Source organism: Halichoeres trimaculatus, unplaced genomic scaffold (genome assembly GCF_033239565.1).
Source record: "Halichoeres trimaculatus isolate MK-OKI-2021-1 unplaced genomic scaffold, fHalTri1.1 fHalTri1_scaffold_9, whole genome shotgun sequence".
Lineage (NCBI taxonomy): Eukaryota > Metazoa > Chordata > Actinopteri > Labriformes > Labridae > Halichoeres > Halichoeres trimaculatus.
The window spans coordinates 22,104,455-22,125,852 of NW_027437188.1; the positions used below are offsets into that span (position 1 = coordinate 22,104,455).

At 40.6% G+C, this 21,398-nt stretch overlaps 1 long non-coding RNA gene across 1 annotated transcript in view; it reads left to right on the plus strand.

Annotated features, from left to right (window-relative positions):
• Positions 1-673: 673 nt before the first annotated feature.
• Positions 674-21,398, plus strand: part of LOC141797405 (uncharacterized) — an 85,398-nt gene continuing 64,673 nt past the window's right edge. The window contains exons 1-2 of the long non-coding RNA XR_012599067.1: positions 674-1,054; positions 1,529-1,630. This is a non-coding gene — a long non-coding RNA (uncharacterized LOC141797405). The remainder of the gene's footprint in view (positions 1,055-1,528; positions 1,631-21,398) is intronic.

The following is a 21,398-nucleotide window of genomic DNA, read 5'->3' on the forward strand; positions in this document are numbered from 1 at the left end:
AGTGACCTATTTTAATGACATTTCCACAAACGAACTCATACACGGTTCACATGAGGGACATTTATACAGGCAGATCGATCTGCATGAAAACATTGCAAAACCGCCACTGGTAGTGTGTACATTGTGGACACCGTAGCAGTCAAGAGGGGCCCACCATGTATGTATTTATTTATTTATTTATTTATTTATTTTTGCCTTAAGCCGGCACTTTCACCGGGTTTTTTGTAAGGTATATAGCCTCTAGCTTAAGCTATGTGAATTTAAGTCTATGTGTATGCAGATAAAGCCATAAGCCAATAGCTGCCATCATGCACATATAGAAAATGACTTTCTCGTGCGAAAAAGTCAGACTTAAATCCGCGCGCGCGCGCACACACACACACACACACACACACACACACACACACACACACACACACACACCGATTTACGTCTTCAGTTTTAACAATACCCCACGTCAGATGCAGACTGAGGTCTCACCGACACCTACAACCAACACCTCCGGCCCTCGCACTTACGCAGTTACCACGACGACTGGAATACTGAGCATTCTTTCCCTGGTTGCCCGGGTGACACTAATTATGGGGTGTGGGAGGGCTCACGGGACGGCAGAATTCCGGAACGACCATAAGGACGCACGAGAGAGGCGTTCAGGGACGCCCAGTGACGAACAAGGGCTTAGTTGTACACACACGCCACTCCCTGAAGTATGTGTGTGTTTATGAGCAACTTGCACAGATTCCCCGGGGACACGTGTGCATGCCTGCCCGGCTATGATAATTACAACAAGGAGATCACACTCTGAATGTGTGCGCACGCTCAGCGTGTGTGTACATATAAATGTTTGTGTACGTGAGCGTTTGTCAAGGCTAATCACGTTTTAATGCTCCGACGCAATCAATCTCGTCATCTTAATGTAATGAGTCTTTATTGTGAGTCCCTCGTAAGTCTGTCACATACTGCAGGACAATAGCAGTCTTCAAACATGGAGCCCATCCTCACAGATTTTCCAGGCCTAAACGGAAAGACTTCTGAACTGTTTTAGCTAGCTGATGTAAGTATCACCCCCTTTTTCTTTGTAGGTTCAGACATTGTTCTGTCAACATACCTGCCTGGGGAACCAAAAAACAGCTGTTACATCATTCTTTCAAGCCATCAACCTTACAGATAAAGATTAACCATGCCAACCAATGGCAAACAGTGAATTACTAGTCGAATGCAAATGTGTGTGTGTGTGTGTGTGTGTGTGTGTGTGTGTGTGTGTGTGTGTGTGTGTGTGTGTGTGTGTGTGTGTGTGTGTGTGTGTGTAATGGACAAAGTGTAACATGAAGAACATTGAGAAGAATTGATGGTATAAAAATCAGTAACTCTTTGGTAAAACAAATGACACCTGAAAGTTTTGTGAACGTTTAATACTTGCTGAAAACAGCAATGTCTCAGTTTTTTTCTGGAGGCAAAACGGGTGTTGTTTTAAAGAGGGTGTTTTGTGTGTTTTTCTTCTCTGTCTGAAACACATTGTCTCTTTAAGGCTCAACAAACCCCGTGCCCTCTGATTGGCCTGCCCTGGAGGGGCGGCACTATAGGCAGACCTTGGCGTTTGGGGCCCACCTCTCCAAAGTGCTGTGAACAAGTAAGGAGATCCTTATGATTTCACTGTTTTGAGTGAACAGGTGGCAGTCAGAAACTTTGCACATTTAGTATGAACATCCAGCATTGTTACTTTATGTCCATGTTAAAATTATTGGGATAGCATTCCACCTTTTTTGCCAGCATATCTGCTGGTACTCTCTCAGCTGCGATGTAACATTTCAACTCTGTGACAAAAACCAGCTCTTCTGGTTGATATACAAGGATTGGGTCCATTTTCCCAGTAGAATTGTATATATATATATATATATATATATATATATATATATATATATATATATATATGTGTGTGTGTGTGTGTGTGTGTGTGTGTGTGTGTGTGTGTGTGTGTGTGTGTCAGACTCAGTGAATGTTTGATTGTTTGGATTGATTGCATTGATACATCTATTCATTGTATGTTTGGATAGATTGCATTGATACATCTATTCATTGTACATCAAGTATTTATCTCTTCCATGCATCAGTGTCAAAGGTCAGGAGTGTAATTGAGGGAGGACTAGTATCAGATGTCACAAGGTCAGCATACCAATTATGCAGGCCTGTTTATCTTTGGGAGTCCATGTTTGATGGAAAAAATGAAAAACAGTGAGTCAATTTACTAGTGTCTTCCATGTAAGGGTATGGCTGACTTAACCATTAGGCACACAAAAGCTATCTTCAAAGAGGCTAAAGGGCTGCTTCTTTCCCTCATCCTAACTCCAACAAAACTAGGTTGAGTTTAGCATTTTCAGCATGGCATCTGGTGAATTTAGACTTCAGAACCCCATACCAGACACTGTATTATACAGTCTGTAGGTGAGACTCTTTGTTTTTCTGGAGGTTCAAAGTCAAGGACCTCACAGTAGATGAAGGTAGGCCTTGTTAGTGTACAGCTCATGGCTATGAAAGGCAAGAAATAAAGTAAGGTATGTAAAGTCAAGGATTAATAATCACAACTAAAAATCATGCTCACATCTTGTAGAATGGACAAACACTTTATTCCAACAATGACTACACAAGTCCTTCAGTGACATTACATGATTGCAAAAACTGAGTGATGGGGGTGTAAGGACAGGAACAATTACTCACTGGAGAGACACACAACAAAAGCAAAGCAACCTCAAGCTGCATGCAATGAGAAAACAAACACAAGGCCACGCACACTAACACAATCAGATACAGGAAGACAGCTGCAAAACACAAAAGCAAATGCTGCCTGTGCCAAATAAATTCAATATTTATCATTTTATTAGAATGTGGAAAGAGTTTAAATGGCAGGACAACATCTTCCATTGTTATAATGTAATCTACAAGATTTAATGTATCAAATGTTTGTTTTCAGTTTCAGATCACCTCTGTTTAACAAAGATGTTCGGGCACATAAACTATATACATGTGTTCTGGCAACTGGAGAAACTTGAGCATGGCAAAATCATTATGGCATCACCTTTCTGTGTCAATGGTGTGCACGTGTATGGATAAGAAGACAGGGACACAGGGGAAGTCAAGCCAAAAGCTTTCCATGTGTGCCAGTAAGCGGGGAAATTAGTTCCATGCCGCATACACACTCACACTTCACGCATTTCTCCCATCATGCCAATTCATCCCAAATGTAGACGGAAAGGAAGAGAGCGAGGGAGGAAAGGATGGAAAGACCTTGCACGGAGTGAATGATGTCAATAACACACAATGCCTGAGGGGAGAGTGCTGGGTAATTGTTGTGTGTGTGAGTGTGTGTGTGAGCGTGTTAGGGGGTGCTTGCTTTACAGTTTCTTTTGTGTTTGCCTGCCTTTTGTTTGTGTCCGCGGGTGGCAGGGGACACTCTGTCATGCTCCTACAGCCCTGCCCCTGTGACAGTTTTTGTGTGCTTGCATGTGTATGTGCACATGTGTGTGTGTATGTGGGTGTTTGTCCATGAAATCCAGTGCGTGCCATTGAGACTGCGTGAGTTTGGCTGTGAGAAAACAAGTGCATGTCTGACTGAGAGTGTGTGTCCTGGGAGTTTAGTGGAGTACGCAGAGGACTGACTTTTAGAACAGCAAATGGAGGGGCATTAAACTAAGCACGTGTGATTTAAAGTATCGATAGAACAATGATAGTGCCAACAGAAAAATACCACTTTATCTTACAATACTTTTAGTGGGATAATGATAAACAATACTATTTGATACTTGATCCATGAAAAAATGCAATAAGACTGGCTCTCCTTCCTCTGCACCAGTAGTTGGACTTTTTGTTTGACTTTGCTTCATCTGCCGTATGTTCTCAGTCAGGGCCGAGGTTCAGTGACTTGACTGTTAAAAGCAAAGACTGTATGGATTGGGTGTAATGTCTGTGATATCACCCATTCGTCATGTATTTTACAGGGGGTAGGGTGTATAGGAAATGCTTAACCATAGACTGTATAAAACATGGACGTAGTCTCGCCGACGTCACCCGTCTGTTTCTGAAACGGAAAATGAAGCACATCGGCTATAGCGGCCATATTGGTAGTGGCAAGGGCGCCATAGGGCGCCTGTCAGTCACGTGACCCTCAGCTCTACAGTGGGTGCTGGTAGTAAAATTAGCGACTCAGACAGGAGACGTTTTTTGAACCAGGCTGTAAATAGGTTAATTTCTGCTTTGAAAATGGCTTTTTTAGTCTTGGTGTGTATGTGACTTCTGCTACTTCCGGAGCCAGCCTCAAGTGAGAAACAGCAGATTTTAGCACTTCCGCATTGTCTCATATTCTTAGACCGGAGGTTGCCGCTTGTGCTTAACTCAACTAGTTTTATTCGAGTAGGGATGAGGCAAAGAGGCGGGCCTTAGCCTCTTTATAGACAGCTACAGGGTGTCCGCCTGTCAGTCAAGTAAGCTAATACCTTAGATAGTCAAAACTCATAAGATTAATAACTTTGAAAAGCACTAAAATATAAAAAAAAACCTCCTCTCATGCAGTGTGACACTGTGTCATAGAGAAATTAACTATTCTGATACAAACTTTTTTTTTCTTGACCTGACTGTTAACATGTTTATTTTTGCTGTACACATCAGTTTATTTGGCTTGTTGTGTATGCGATGACGAGTGTTTCTGCCGCCAGCCTCAAGTGGACTCTTGTTGAACTGCAGCTTTCAGTACTTCTGTATAGGCTTCATATTTTAGAACCAAAGTTGCCACATGGTGTGAAATCAAGTGGGATCAGTAACAAACTTAACAACAGCTGGGTCAGGAGAATAAGTCCAAATATCTTTGAAAGATTGGCAGGCTTTTTTATATTTGTGCCAGTAAACAAACAAACAAACATGGATTTAAGAGGATGATTGCAAACTTCACTCAGCTTTCTGTGATGTCCAGGTCTTATGTGAAACATTTGTCATTAATTTAAATATGATCACAGCCCTTTCAATTCCCAGTTCTTATCACTTCACATGTTTCCTTCCAATATAGACCACAGCAATAAATACTGCTTACTGGCTCATTTAATTACCAACATGTGCTGTTTAATGGTTCCCATCCGTACGGCCATCTGCTGTTTGATAACAGACACTAGTTGTATGCATCCCTAAATGGCTGGGGTGTCAAACTTAAACACTAGAATTTAACAGACGCTATATGGACGACTCACGCAGCTTCCAGTTGGCAGTTTGCACGGACTGCACACAAATCATACGTCACTGCCTGCAATGTTGGAACATATGTTCTGATAAAACAACTACAGGAAACAGCAGTGGGCTGATCTACATGTCTGTTCTTACTTTCCATAATTCTTGTAGATTATCTCATATTTTGAAACCTGTCAGGCAGATTTCTTTAACTTCTGTTCATAGTGGAACAGCTCCCTCAGCATTAAGTGCTATGTAGCTATTTTGCAAAACCCATGTGCCTGACCCATACCAAATATAATTACACCACATTTGATGCAAGTGCAAAGTTTCAAACATTTATCCCCTCAAAAAATGTGATTTTAATTGGCACTGGGACAACCCTGGCAAAAACAATAAGGCCTCTGCACTACTTGGAACTCAGCCTGTGACTCATAAGCTTTCAGAGCAGTATACTGCTGGCTAACACCAGTGCAGTCTAGTTATGCTGCTGTTTTTCCAAATTCTTTATCATGATACATACACTTTCTGCTGAATTCAGTCAAACTGACAGATGAAAAACATTAAAATAGAACCAGGCAAAGAACACTGATTATTTTGGTAATGGTGTGATCCAAAACACATTTCCTTAATCAGAGTTATCTGTGATGATGCATATGATTTTAGTTATCTCTCCCTCATCTGTCAGTTAGTGTGAACACATAAGTGTTGCTTTTCTGAAAATGTAAAGAGATCTGTGGTCTTTAATCTGTAATCTTACTGTCAGTGTTCAGTGAGGAAAATAATGAAATACTGACGGCTCTTTTCTGTGTGTGTGTGTGTGTGTGTGTGTGTGTGTGTGTGTGTGTGTGTGTGTGTGTGTGTGTGTGTGTGTGTGTGTGTGTGTGTGTGTGTGTGTGTGTTTTGTATGTCTGTAATTGTCAACATATGTGGAACTGCCTATATGCCACCATATCTGTGTACCTTGTTCAGTGTGTCTTGCTTCAAGCCATTGTATGCAATACATCTGACAGTGTGTGTGTGTATGTGAGCATATGCGTCCGTGAGTGTGTGAGTCTGCGAGGATGTGCATGCCAGTCTAACTGTAGAGACAGACAGCCATGATTAGGGGCTCCTAGTGAGAGCAGGATTACAGGGCTAGTAGTTGGAAGTCACACGCAGATCCACAGGGCCCCTGCATTTAATCTAAAATGGTAAACCACATTCCACCGCCAACACACTCACATACATACAAACATCGGCACACACTCAAACGTGTGCATTTACTTAAGAAAAGCTATCCAGGATCCCTGTTAGCATTTACTGTATGCTGCAACACACTTGTATTGAAAACAACAAGCACACTATCAAAATAAGTGTAGGATGTATGGTTGGGAATACACAAACACACACACACATCGTGACCTTGCGTGTCTTGTGTGTGCTGTGTGACCTCAGTCTTAGCAGGAGGTGAAAGGTCAGACGTCTGTTCCTCCAGACACTGTGACCTTTTCTCTCTTATCCTGGGCCATCTTTAACAAAGACAGAGAGGGAGGTGGGGGAGAAGTATATCAAAAGGAGAGGAGAAGGGGGAGAGTGGAGGAAGTCAGGGAATGGCATAAGGAAGAAAAATAAAGGGAGGAATTATTTGATGTCAGACAGACTGTAATTTTGTTCCAGATAAATTTAACCTGCAATACTGTAATCACAAATTTCTGAAACTATAAACACATTGTTCAATATGGTAAAGATAACTGTGGCTTATTTAGAAAAATATTGGTTAAGTTTGGACCTTTGGCATTAAAATGACGGTAATGGATGATGATGGAGTGCACAGTTTATCGTTAGCTCTACATGATAGACCATACAAACCAGAAGGCGTGCAGATTTTTTCTGTCCTATGTTTACTTTTCTGCAAATGCAAAAATATTTTTTTTTGTTTCTAACAGAAGATCATTATGGCATTTAAATACCAGGGTCAACGCTAATTCATACTCTACACCTCAACACTGAACGATGAAAATGCTTATTTGACAGTGCAGCAGTATCTTGGCAACAGAGCGTTATCACAAGGTCATGATCAAAACCCAATTATCTCCAACCAACATACACATACAAACAAGCATTGATCAAAAAAGTGTTTCATAGATAAGAGATAAAATTAATGGAAGTTGAATGGTTGAGGCTGGGGTTTGAATTGAAAGAGAAGTGAGAGGGATCAGCAGTGATAAAACTTTAGAACACAGGCAAAACTGAGCGATTCAGATCGAAAGATCAAGAGAAAAACAGAGGTCATCTAAAGGGATTATATTCATTGATCTGCTCTAAAACCACAGACGTGGTACAAAAGAGAATCCCTTTAAATTAGATGACAAAGAAAAGAAAAAAATGAGCAGTGGGTGGAAGGGGCTGCTGTGCTGAAGGTCCAGAAATGACATAAAAGAGCATGTCAGCTGTGAAATTGGCATCAGGGCACCTTGAACTGGCTGGACCTATCTGGACAAGCACTCTGAGAGGGAGGCAGTTAAAGGGAAAGAGGGTGAGGAGAAAGGGAGAGTTGTCTGATTGCAAAAGAACAAAGCTGAGCTGGATGAGAGAATGAGGAGGAGTGGAATGAAGGGAGATAGAGAAAAAGGGTGATAGGAAGAGAGGGTCCTGACTTGAGCTGATTTGGCCTTCTTCGACCAAATATGGTGGCCTATCTCCTGTCTGGATTAATATGTTTTGTTAGTGAACCAACTGCCTTGGCTTAATCGACCTCCAGCTTTCAAATAAACTGACCTGTTGTTCACGGCCTGCAAGAAGCAGGGAGGGTAGAACTGTCACATTGGTAAAGCAAGTGAACAACTGCTGCGTGATCAGGCTGAAATGCAAAACCAGTGATTTGGTTGTATCAATGTACCCTGGTTTTCAGTTCCTCTGGGAATCATTCCCTTATGCAAACACATCTGGAGTTGAGCTAACGTCCTGTCAGAAAAAGCTGGTTGTGTATCACACAAGACACCATCTCCAGTGACCCTAAGACCCTTCTTCCATCTGAAAACATTGCCTGCCTTCATCCATCTCTCTCCTTTCCCACAGCCGAAACCCTCACACATGCATTTGTCACTTCCAGATTCAACTTGTGCAATAGCATCTTCTGCAGCCACCCGTCCAAACAACTCAACAAACTTTAGTACATTCAGAACTCTGCTGCCCACCTGCTCATGCACACCAGCTCCCAAGACCACATTACACTCGTCCTCCAAAACCTTCACTGGCTCCCCATCAAGCAGGGAGTACACTTTAAAAGCCCCTTCTTACCTACAAAGCCTTCCATGACCAGGCCCCTTCCTACCTCTCTAGCTTGCTCACACCCCCTCTTGTGACCTCCAGCGCTCACCTCCTCTCCCTACAGCCTAGCATCAAGCACCAAAACCCAGTAGGACAGAGCGTTCTCCGTTGCTGCCTCCACCCTCTGAAATACCCTACCCCTTCACATTTGAAGCTGCCCAAACCTGTCCACTTTCAAAACACTGACTAAAATTCACCTTTTTAAAAATGCTTTTCATATATGACTGCCTTTAAATGTATTCTATACTATGATTTTTTCTTATTATTGTTATTATTATTTGGTCTTTCTCTATGTTTTTATCCTCTGTAAAGTGTATTTGAGCGCTTAGAAAAGCACATTATATACAAAATGTATTATTATTATAAGTGCATCAAAGTGTTACAGAGAATACACAAAACAATAGGTTTTTTTTTTTTGCTTTGACAGCATTTGTTGTTGCTTTTTACATAATGTAAAACGAAGAAAACTAAAATATACAAAGTATTATCAAAATACACTGCCTGGCCAAAAGAAAGTGGCCACCAAAAAAAGGGTCACACACTCTTATATTTGGTTGGACCACCTTTAGCTTTTATTACTGCACACATTTGCTGTGGCATTGTTTTGATAAGCTGCTGAAATGTCACAAGATTTTTTTCCATCCAGTGTTGCATAATTTTTCACCAAGTCCTGAATTGATGATGGTAGAGTCTGACCGCTTTCAGCCAGCAATCAGCGAGGCTAACCAGAAAAAAAAGGCTTCAATTTTCTAGGGAGCATAAAGATTGGACTCTGGAGTAATGGAAGAAGGTCATAAGGTCTGATGAGTCCAGGTTGACCCTGTTCCAGAGTGATGGGTGCATCAGGGTAAGAAGAGAGGCAGATGAAGTGATGCACCCATCATGCCTATTGCCTACTGCCCAAGCCTATGGGGGCAGTCTATGATCTAAGGTTGCTGCAGTTGGTCAGGTCTTGGTTCAGCAGCAGTCTGTGCTCAAATAATGAGGTCAGCTGATTACCTGAAGATACTGAATGACCAGGTTGTTCCATCAATGGATTTTGTTCTTCCCTGATGGCATGGGCTTATTCCAAGATGACAACGCCAGGATTCATCAGGCTCGAATTGTGAAAGAGTGGTTCAGGGAGCATGAGACAGTAGCTTATCAAAACAGTGCCACTGCGAATGACTGCGGTAATCAAAGCTAAAGGCGGTCCAACAAAATATAAGAGTGTGTGCTTTTTTTTTGGTGGTGACTTTTTTTGGTCAGGCAGTGTAACTGAGAGTGAAACATCAGGCGTCATCATCCAATAAAGTTTCATATCACATCATCACTACACTTAAGTACATCTGCCTTTCATTATTTATTTTAATTTTTTCTCAAACTATTTTAAAGGAAGGACTCTATGTTTTATTTGCATACAGATCAAGAATATGAGATAAATTCACAAGTGGTTGAATCTGGAGACTCATGATGATGATGATGATAACTGAAGCCCCGTACCTAAAGCTGTCCGCTTGTGATGGGCTCACAGAGGGATGCTCACACCTGACATGAATGACCTCCTTCAACTTGATCATTAATGGTTGGGCATATGAGATGTGTCATTTCTTCAAAACAGCCAAGCACACACACACACACACACACACACACACACGCACACAAACACACACACAAGGCTGTGCACATACACACTAAATGTCTGGGATGTTCTTTTTTCTTTACTCTCTTTGTTCTTGTCAGAAAATATGTTCCCTCGCTCCCATTAACTCCTCCCCTCTTTTTCTCTCTCTCTCTCTCTCTCTCTCTCTCTCTCTCTCTCTCTCTCTCACACACACACACACACACACACACACACACACACACACACACACACACACACACACACCACAGTTGCCTTCCTTCCTGTGCAGGCTCTTCATATGTGCACCCCTTCCTGCTTCCTCTCTCCTCTTTCACTTTCTGTGCCACTATTTAATTCAGCTCCATTTGGAAGGTGCTGGCACAGAGATCCATCACTGTGCACTCAGCTGTCAGAGCAAATATGAACTCTGTCTGTACATCTCTTCCTCTCTCTTAAATCTCTCACTTAGATCCTCATTGCTTTGACCATATCACACACTTTTGTTCAGCTGAATCTGAAACCCATCAGCAGAATTTGTAAATGCAAATCTCTGTTCACTTAAGACATTTTCTCACTTTTGGGATTTTAAAGACAAGTAAATACACTACACAGAGAGAAACATTAACACCACACATCAGATAATACTCTCAACTCTTATTGTAGTTCATTCTTCCTCTCTTTCATTAGTTGTAGTTCAGTCTTAGTTCGGCTCAGCTATCTCACCAAAAACAGAACAAAAATCCCACTCTAGAGGCTGTTTTAAAAAGTTTGCGTTTTAGGTCGTCTGAAACGCAGTTTCCTAAACGCTTGGCTGAAATGCAACAAAACTTTTGCGTTTCACCCTAAAACCGTTGTTGTGTAAACGGCCCCTTAGTTAAAAGAGTGTGTGTTTATATTGTCATCATTTGTGCAAATGCATTGTCTGAGGAAGTTCTACTTTTATTCACTGTGTAAGAAAAAATTCAAATTAGAGTATATTGATGAATCCCACATTTGTGCTTCAAACTTTCATCTGTATTGAGCCTTGATCTTAACAATATTTTTTATTTCTTTACAATATCTTGAAACAAAACAGTTTCCAGACTTGTAAGGTAAATGTGGTTCACTTTAGGTCTAATAAGACACTTTTCACTAAACATAGGAGGTGAACATTTACCTCGATTTAAGTTTTTGCAGTGTTTGTTTTAGTTGCTGATTATGTAAGCTTCCCTGCCGTGGGCAGAAATAAATATCATGGTGTGGTAAGCAGAGGAAAACCAGTTCATCTAATGCGTCATTGTCTTCTGTTGTCTCTCAACCCACAGACTAATCTCTCTTTCCTTCCTTGTATTCCTTTATCTCCTCAGCTCACACAGACTCATCACTGCATCACCCACATTGTCTGCATGCATGTCTGTCAGTAGTCTGTAGCATGAGTGGACCAACTGATCCCAGTCATGCACAGGGCATGAAATCAGTCAAGTTAAATCATACATATCAATCACACAAGTTCTTCCAAATGCAGACATGAACACAGAGCAACTTTAAGTGAAGAAGCAAAGAGGAGACTCCTGGTCTTAAACCTCTGCAGGGCACAAAGAGACAACACTCATATGGTTGACATGTAGTGGAAGAACAGAGGGACACAAAGACAAAACTGCAACTATTTTTATTTTTTTTCAGATTTTGTTTCAATTGAAATGAAATAGAGATATGTGAAGAGGAGGGAAGCCTATGTTAAAGAGATACATTCTGATTATTTGTTCTGATTTTTGTAAAAAAGGGACACACCTTTTATAGAAGATGCAGGAGTTACAATTAGTAACTTTTACTCTATCAACCTGCAAAGATCCTCTCTTTGTTGTGATGCATTCAGATTTCTCTGCTCTTCTAGGTCAGCTGCCAGCTACAAAATAAAACACAGACCAAGCATACATTACCCCACCAGACCAAATAAGAGTCCATAACACACATTTCTCACTGCATCTTTTTCAGTTAAAACAGAGACCTCTAAAACTATATCAAATACACTTTTTTATATAAAGAAAACATTGACCTAAATCTGCTCAAAAGTATTGCGAAACCCTGGATGGTTGTTCAGTCTGGCCCACATCTAATGGCCTGTCTCAAAGTCGGTGTCCAGAGAGAAGTGTTGATTTTTCATAGAATAAACAGGAAGGAGGAAGCTCACACCAGGCATTGTTACAGAATTTTACAAGAAGTGCTGAGGCAGGCAGAAGGAGACAGCAGTGGTGTGTCAAAATGTTGCATACAAAACATTAACAAAACTGAAAGGCTTCCATAGAAACATTTGAAGGTTTGGGCAAGGCAAGGTTTGCGGGATGGTTTGAAGTTGCATCTGTACCCTGCTTCTTTAAACATATTTCTCAAAGAATACCGTCCTACTCACAGTCTCTAACCTCTAAGAGACACTTTTGATAAACATCTTTTTGTTTCATGCTGCTTGAAATATATAATTCTTGGTGTAAGCTCTAAATAGAAATAATGTCTTAACCCCTTCCATGGTTTATGACAGAGGCTTTGGTAATGAGAAGCTTTGTCACAGAGTGTGACAATGACAGCGTGTGACCGGCCTTGTCATCAGACTGTGACAGTCAAAAGTTGAAATGTTGTTAGAATGAGGGCAAAGCTGCATCTGGCACATTTTTAGTCAGGCTTGGCTTCAGCTACCTTGTGTTCTTGGAGTTCAGACAAACTCAGAGTCACTGTCCTGGGCTGAAACAGCCTCGGCTGAGCGTGTGTTTATCTGAGAGTGTGTTTGTGTGTATTTTTGAGTGCGAGCGTTTAAAAAGAGAAACAGTGGATGTGGGCGTCAGAGGGAAAAAAAGAGATGGATTGGCGTGTGAAATGTGTGTGTGAGCCTGTGTGTGTGCGTGAGAGTGTTATTCTTGTGGTTTGAGAGACTGTATGAAAGACAAAGATTGCGTGTGTTAGATCAAATAAGAAAACACCACTTCCTCTTTGCTGACTGAATGTACGTGTGAGGAGCATGGATCAGTGTGTGTGTGTGTGTGTATTCCTTTGTGTGTGAACTTCTGTTTGTGTGTATGCACACAGCTGCTGTTTGTATTTAAAAAGTGCAAAAGAGTGACCACTTCCTTCCCGTGTGTATAAGCCCATGCGAGGTCAGGAAGCCCATGATGAACAATAAACGTAATGGATGTGTGTAAGTGGAAGCCACACACGAGTTCATCGGGCCTAAATTCTGCAGTAACTTGTGTGTTCATTTAACATTTCGTATGCACTACGTGTTTCATACACACAGCATTTTTGTCACTTTTGGTGATCTGACGTAAAGTAAAGACCAATCAAACTAAATGTAAATGTCGAATCCGTCACTTTTTCTAAATAATCACTGTCACATTTGATGACATGCTAGGTTTCTATGATGTAATTTGTGAGGTGAAGTAATTCAGGGGTTGAGATAAAGAGCATATAATTTAAAGGAAGGTGCCAAAATTAAATGGAACTTCAGCTTGTTTATTCATTTGTAGGGATGTAACTCTCAACTCACAATTCTATATGATTTTCCAATACTGGGTTAATGATCCAATTTTCTTATGATTTTTTGAACAGAATGAGCTTGCAGACAAAATATGACTGAAAAAGATTCTTTAAATTCGTTCAGCAAATGCAAAATACAAACCATGCAATGAATGCAAAATTTAAAACACAGACACACTCACTGACTCATAGATACACATTTTAACATATAAAAACTATAAATAATTTTAAATAATATAAATATATTTTCTCTTATTTTTTAACAAATTAAAGAGAATTCCCTTTTTAACTCTCTGGGGTAAGGTACACTGTGCAAAACAAGTATGTCCTTTTCTTAAAAGTGCAAGTGAACTTATATTTTATCTTGAAAATCAATCAATCAATAAATAAATAAAAATATTTTTTTTTTAATCTCACACCAAAATAACTAAATAAATGGTACAAATGAACAACATCTCTTCAACCACTTCCTTCATCCTAGGTTTGCACGTGTTCCTAGTTTAGGATTTACATGTTATTGTTTTATTCAGAAAAAACAGCTCTCTGCTGTTTAAATTGGTCATCGCGATTTATTTTTTTGTCTTAACCAATTTGAATTGTCACTCATTTGGATTGACTTTTAACTGACTCTCAATCTGTCGTTACATCCCTATTCTGTTGTGTTGAAATATAACTGATTCTGTTTCTTGGGGCCGCACTGTGTGCAGTGGTTAATGCTGTTTCTTCACAGCAAGACCTGGTTTGAAATCCCAGGCTGGACAGTGAAGAGTTTGCATGTTCTCCCTGAGCAGGCAGGCGTGCTCTCCTGGTCCTCCAGCCCCTTCCTACAGTCCCAATACATACAGGTTGATTGGTCGATTGGTCGCTTGGACATGTTGGGCTTGTATCACTGTGAGTAAATTATTGTCTGTCTCCATGTTAGCCCTGTGATAGGCTCCAGGGTGTGTCCTGCCTTGGGCCCAGTGACAGCTGGGAAAGGCCCCAGCCTCCCATGACCTAAAAAAGGGGGAAGCCTCAAAGATCAAGGATGGATGATTCCGGTTTCTTTTTAAGTGCAATCCTAAAAATTGTAAATTTAACTCTAAGAGTTGTCCAGGCTTTTCATATGTTGATCAATTCACTGCAGCATGTGTCTGTTCACTGTGTTTATGTGTTGGCCAGTCGTTAGTTATTTTCTTTATACACAGGATACATGGGATGGGTTGTGACTTTGTTTTTTCTTATTGTTTTTTCTTATTGTTTACGTACCATGAGAATTAATGTGGACATATAGCTTTAAATTGCTATTGACTGTGTTGCCCAATGTAAACTGCTGACCCCAGGAAGAATAACTTCTACTATGCTGAGGTTAACATTTATCCAAATAAAGAAATAAACCCCAAAAACTAAAGAAACTGACCTCAACCCCCCAAAAAAGTCAGATTCAGAAACACTGTATTAATAGAACAGGAAATTGGGCCATCTGTAAAAGAATGTAATAATAATAATAATAATAATAATAATAATAATAATGAAAAAGAAGCTCAGAGTAGAAATATGCTATGCACAAAAGCCCTATTGTTACCTAAGTTCAGTAACAATCCTTACAGAAAGAAACCATGTTTTTCAAAAACTCAGACTAATTTGGGAAAAAAAATATGATTGAATACCAAACAAATGTTTCGGACCTCTGTGTTTGTTTGTTTTTCGGGTAAAGCTCCTTCCTTTCCGTGATGTTTCAGTAAACCTTAGCAACTCTTACCGCCAGACAGTGCTACACTGTCTGACTAATAAAAGACAGACTGGGGTTTATGGCTGTGTGTTTGTGTGTGTGTTTAGTTGATCTGGTGTCAAACAGACTGGTGGTCTCACAGCCTCATAATCTTCCCCACATTGTGTGTGTCAGGATCATCCTGGTTAAACTCCTCTGAGCTGTGACAATGGCTTGGATAACGTCCTAAACCTTCAAAGACTTTCCAAAGATAGAGACGAAATGTCTGCCAGCCCACGACTGATTCATCAACAGTCACTTAAACATGTTTTATTTTCCTAGCTTATCATGTATACTTAAATCATTACATCTGAAGACCAATTAGCTAGTATTCAGTCACAAAAGGCAATTAGATTACAATGATAACAACTTCTCTGTCTTTGTTTTTGACCAAATCGTAATTTCGGTAATTTTTAAAAACAATCCACTGGCACTGAAAGTGGCTATTGTTTTTTTAATTCTACTTTGATTATGTTTTATAGATCATTTAAAGGCAAAATGATGTTGTAATGCCAGATTGAGTCAAAGCTTAAAAGCAAATAAAGTGAAATATGTTGAACAGCTGCTGAACAGCTCCCAGTGGTACGTGGCTACGATGCTTTAAAAGCTCATGATGGGAAAACTTCACAAACAGCTCCGAGTGGATCAGAGTTTTACAAGACAAATCCAGATTGGTAGAGGTCATAGTCCTGCACAATGACTGGGTTTTATACCCACAGTTCTTTGGCTTTATTGACTGATAGATGAAGTTGCCACACACATACATAAGGAACAGAATGGATGGCGATACTCAGGGCAACAGACAGTCTAAATTATCTTAAAAGAAAAAAAGAAGTTTGGTAACTTTTGGAACTTTTAAATTGTTCAGAAAATTAGCTCTTGGTGCTTTGTGAATCATTTAAAGTAAAGTATGTTTTAAAACTTTGGAAAGACAAAATATTACATGACACTGAAAATGATTTAAAAAATCAAATTGTGAAAAAACAAGAATGCAGAAAATACAGGGATTTCATCATCTAAAGTACACATCACCATATAAAAAATACAGAGAGACCAGAGAAAGTCTCTGTACAAATGGGCACAAGGCCAGAAACCTGCACAAGTAAGGGTAATTTGTGGGTCATCAGGTGGCAGTGCATTAAAAACAGAAATTATGCTGCTTTGGAAATCATTTCATGGGCTCAAAATCACTTCCTAAAACTAATGTCCATAAACAGGGTTTATTGCTGCATCCACAAATACCATGCAAAAAGTAAAGTCTGCATGGGCATTGTCTAAAAATTCTGGTCACTTCTACTGGCCCAAGACCTTTTAAGAAAGATTTGGGCAAAGTGGAAAAGTGTCCTGTAGTTTGAAAAATCAAAATTTAGCATTGTGTTTGTTAATCACGGACAGTAAACTCTCTATTCTAAAGAGGAGAGACACCACTTGGCTCATTATTAGTAACCATGGTAAGAGAATGCATAATAGCCATAGCATAGGGAGCTTTCATATCTGGGAGGGAACTATCAACGCTCAACAGTACTGGTTTTTGAGCACCCTGACAATCAGTGGCGGTTGCTCCAAGACTGCAAGGGAAGCTCAGCTTCCCCTAAAATGTCCCCAAAAAAGTGGTTATATGTACTGCTATGTGTGCATTTCATTGACAAAATATGCGCTAGAATTCCGTCATCTTTTGTTGGGAAGCGTAGAGTGGGTTGTTCCACTGTGGTAACTGGACGGTCATCGGATAAACGCTGGGCTTTGTCCCGCCCATCAGAGGCTCAGTGTCTCTGGGGGTCTATGAGACAGTGGGCTGGTCTGGATGCTCGGCTTCTGCATGATGATTGGATGATCTGTCTGATTGACAGTGAAATGAGCCAGTCAGCGATCTTGAAGAATAAACCTTCACTGGAGCATCTTCTCAGTTGTTCTGGACTGATCCGGAGGCTTTATCGATCCCTAGTGAGTTTACCTTTCTTAATCACTGGTAAAATCCCTGGAAAAACACCTGGTTGGTCCACAGAGTCACAGATCATTTTCGTGGAAAGGAACGGAGGGTAGAGTTTATGTTTAAATAAATAAACAAATTTATGATGTAGGCCAGAAGAAAATGAGCTCCCCCTCCTTGACTGACTAGCAGCCACCATTGCTGACAATGCTGTTCCATGGGAGAATGCCCATACTCAAGATAATGGCACATATTACCCCAGTACTGCTTTGTAGTAGAAGTGTCTAGGTGCTAAACCGGCCTACACACAATCTCAAGTCATCATCCATTTAAAATATTTGTTAAATCATTAAGTGGTAAAGGTGATAAAGCAGACCTTGAAATGTTGAGCAGTTTAAATTCTGTATTGGGGAAGAAGGGAAGAACATTTCACTTTCAAAACTCAAGAAAATAAACTAAGAAGAAAGCTGCAAATTTACTGCAGGGATTACTGCACCTTTAAAATCAAATCATAAACGAACAATATCAAGCAGCCACGGTGATATGAGAAGATGAACAGCAAGATTCAAATTCATGTTCAAACAGAAAGTGCCCTGAGACCTTGTCAGCCATTCTCCACTGGTTTTTGAAACCATTATCATTCTGCTATAAAAGCTTCCCATATAACGTGTTCATAGTCACTGGCTGCTCAGGGATCTGAGAGGTTTCAAAGGTCTCTGTGTTTTTAACGTAAACAAAAGAAAAACTGGAAGAAAAAAGGATTCAGAAGCAGTAATACACAACAGAGAAAAGACCTCTACATATAGTATATGAGACTTACACACATGCACACACTCGCATTCAAGTTCACATTAACTATTTTCTTTAAGTGCAGCACTTCCTGAAGTTTTATAGATAAGTTCGTGAGTCAACATCCATCCATATCTACACGGAAGCAAAGCCCTCTGATAATATTTACCCATCCTTTTTTTTGATGAACCTCTTAGCGTGTCAGGTTACATACAGAATATTTACATTCTGAGGGAAAGTGTCCATGGAGAGACAGAGAAAAAAGGGAGGAGATGGAAGGAAAAGAGATGGAGTTAAGATAGCTTCATTGTAGAAGAGGGGAGGATTTGATTTTTTCCCAGCTCCTGATACAATATTTCATTTTAGCAGGTGGTCAGGCTGATAAGATGGGAGGCGGCCTAACACTCACCCGAGCCAAGGACAAGTGAAGGAAACAATTGTTTATTACAAGTGCCCATGAAGTTAGAGCTGATATGCAAGGCTTTCTAGGAACTTGCATGCAATGAAATGCGCTAAAAGTAAGAATCAAAAAAAAAAAATTTTCAGCTCCAAAGACGTCTGATTATTCAACTTTTGACAGTGGTAGAAGAACATTTCAGACCGGTCAACCTGTGTGACACATCTACTGTCATACAGCCCTCTGTGTTCATAAGTGAGTCCATCTGTATGAGAAAGAGTGTGTGTTGCTGTCTGTGTGTGTACAAGTGTCCACACTTGACTATGTGTTTATCTGATAGAGAAGCAGATGATCTACAGTATAATAAAGAGCAGCAGCTACATTCCAACTCGGGGCAGACACAATATTATTCACTCCACTGGCTCTGGCTAATCGCATCAGCCTACTCACACACACACACACATACACACATCCACACACACACACACACACACACACACACACACACACACACACAGACAGAAGAACAAAAATAGATGCAGACGGCGACTCATGCATGAACGCTCTGCAAGAGTTGCAAGTTTGATGCCAAGATCTGACTCCTAAAGCTAATTTAAATGTGTCCCCGCTTAAAGACGGGAGTCAGAGAGAAGAGACGGAGCTTAAAAAAGGCTGTTGCTGTTAAACAAGCATTACGAAAGTACACACCGGACCAGTTTTTTAGCTAAGTCTTAGCTGCTCTAAAACCCCCTGGAAGTGAGGATTTGACAGTTTTATGAAGCCTTTTTAATATGTAACAAACTGCTGATGCATGCTTGAGCTGCGAGTGCGTGCGTGTGTGGAGGCTTGCGTGTTTGTGTCCCTACATCAGACACAGTTCCTGCTCTCAGATTATCAAAACAAGCACACCCCTGAAAAGGTAGTGTACCAGAAGTTTCAAATCAACTTTCAGCCAGTAATATGCACGTGCGTGTGTTGCATGTGTGTGTGTGGGTGTGTGCATGACCCCCTGGGGAGTGTGAGCGTGCAAATTCAGCCCTCAGAAGGAGGTCTGGGGGGATTACAGGAAGGAATGATGGGAAAATCTGGGAGCACTCTCTCATTCACTCACACGCCAGGCTGCTTTTAAGGACAGTGAGTGTGTGTGTTGTGTGGTTTGTGTGCATATCAGTGTGAGCGTGAGCGGCTGCTACCTCATCAAAAGGCAGATTCCATTTTTCCGCGTTATGCTGATATAATCTTTGTGGGCACACGCAAACAAGGAAGGCTGACTACTCCAAATATCATCCGATTTATAAAGTAAAGTGCAATTTTAGTATTTTTATATCTGAAGCAGAATGTAGACCAACACTTTACAGGAATCTCATCCATCCTCTATGTCAGCCTGGAAAAATAATTAGCATTTAAAGGCTTCTTACACTCTGAACCTTGCTCCCAAAGCAGGAAAGGGCTGCCTTGTAAAAAATAGACATATGAATTTACAGAAATTTATGACAACTGAACAAACAGAATTAAGAGCCTCAATAAAAAGCCCAGACAAAGATGATATAATACTTTCCACAGAGAGACACAAGAAGAAAAATAGAGAAAATACAGAAACAGAGGAGAGGAAAACGAGATGTGAGGGAGCAGTAAACATGGTTAGAGGAAGTATCTTACAGCTGTGCCGTTAACATTAAGCTTCTAAAGCTCTTTATTAGCCTCGATGAGTAAAGCCTGAGGCGTTGAACCACTTCTCTGCATAGGAACAGACAGAAGGGAGAGTTTTGGGGATCATAATTTCTGTCACGAAAACATTCTTCCACTGCTTGAAACCACTTGAAACAAGTCCTCTCACATTTAACAGATGGATGAGGAACCGCACAGATACTCCTGACCTCTCTTGACTTTTAAATCTTTTACTCACTCCACTTTCTGCCACTCTCACCGCTCTCTCCTTCTCGCCCTCCTCTTTTTCCTCCCTCGCGCTGTCTGTCTGTTTTTAACTTTGTGTCAGTTATACCCAATGCACGGTAAGCTGTCATGTTTCCTGTGTGTATGTGTGTAGATGGTGTGCGGCCCCCGTGACCCGGGCTGTGTGCATGTGAGAGCCAGACAGTGTGTGAAGTAACCACTGCAGTCACAGGCTCCATCCCCCTCACCCGACGATAATCCGACAGATCCTGCCTCCCACCCTCTCTCTCGTACCTCCGCCTTTTCTTTATTCTTCTTGTGTCCTTTCTTGCTCCTCTCTTCCGCCACTCCTCTCTTCCATTACATCTTTTTCCCCACTTCCTTCAATCCCACAATCCCATCACCCCCTCCTTCCTATTGTGGCCTAGGGGAACCACAAACCGCTGGTTACTTTGCTTGTCTTTCCGCTGTCACTTCACAACTGCTTTTCATCAACATCTGAGTTGTTCCATGTTACAAGGTTCAGAACTGCAGGTGCAAGTCGACCAAAGGCGTTTTATCTTTGACACTGTGCAAGTCACTTTTAGCAGCAGCAAAAATTTGGCTTGGAATTTGGTATTGCAAAACTGCACCTTGTTTTGAAAAAAAAGAGTATGCTGCACAGCTATATTTCTACTCAGGACCCAAAATAATTCCTAAGACAACTCTGCATTGGTCAGTTGTACATTGCATTTACTCATATTTTTTTGTCTTTTATCAAGTATTTGTACCCCTTCAAATCAATACATTGATTCATCACTGTTCTCTGCAAAAGCTGAATTAATTACTGGCATCTGATAAGAGCCAAAGGTTTTCTTTTGAAGGCCTCTTTGTCAGGATGAACATCTTTAAAACCCAAATAAACCCAAATGTATTGCTTTAAAAATTCTAATTACACCTGTGATATAATTTTATTTTTAACTTTACAAATAATTTAGCACAGATGGAGCAGTAATGCTCTAATTGGTACTGT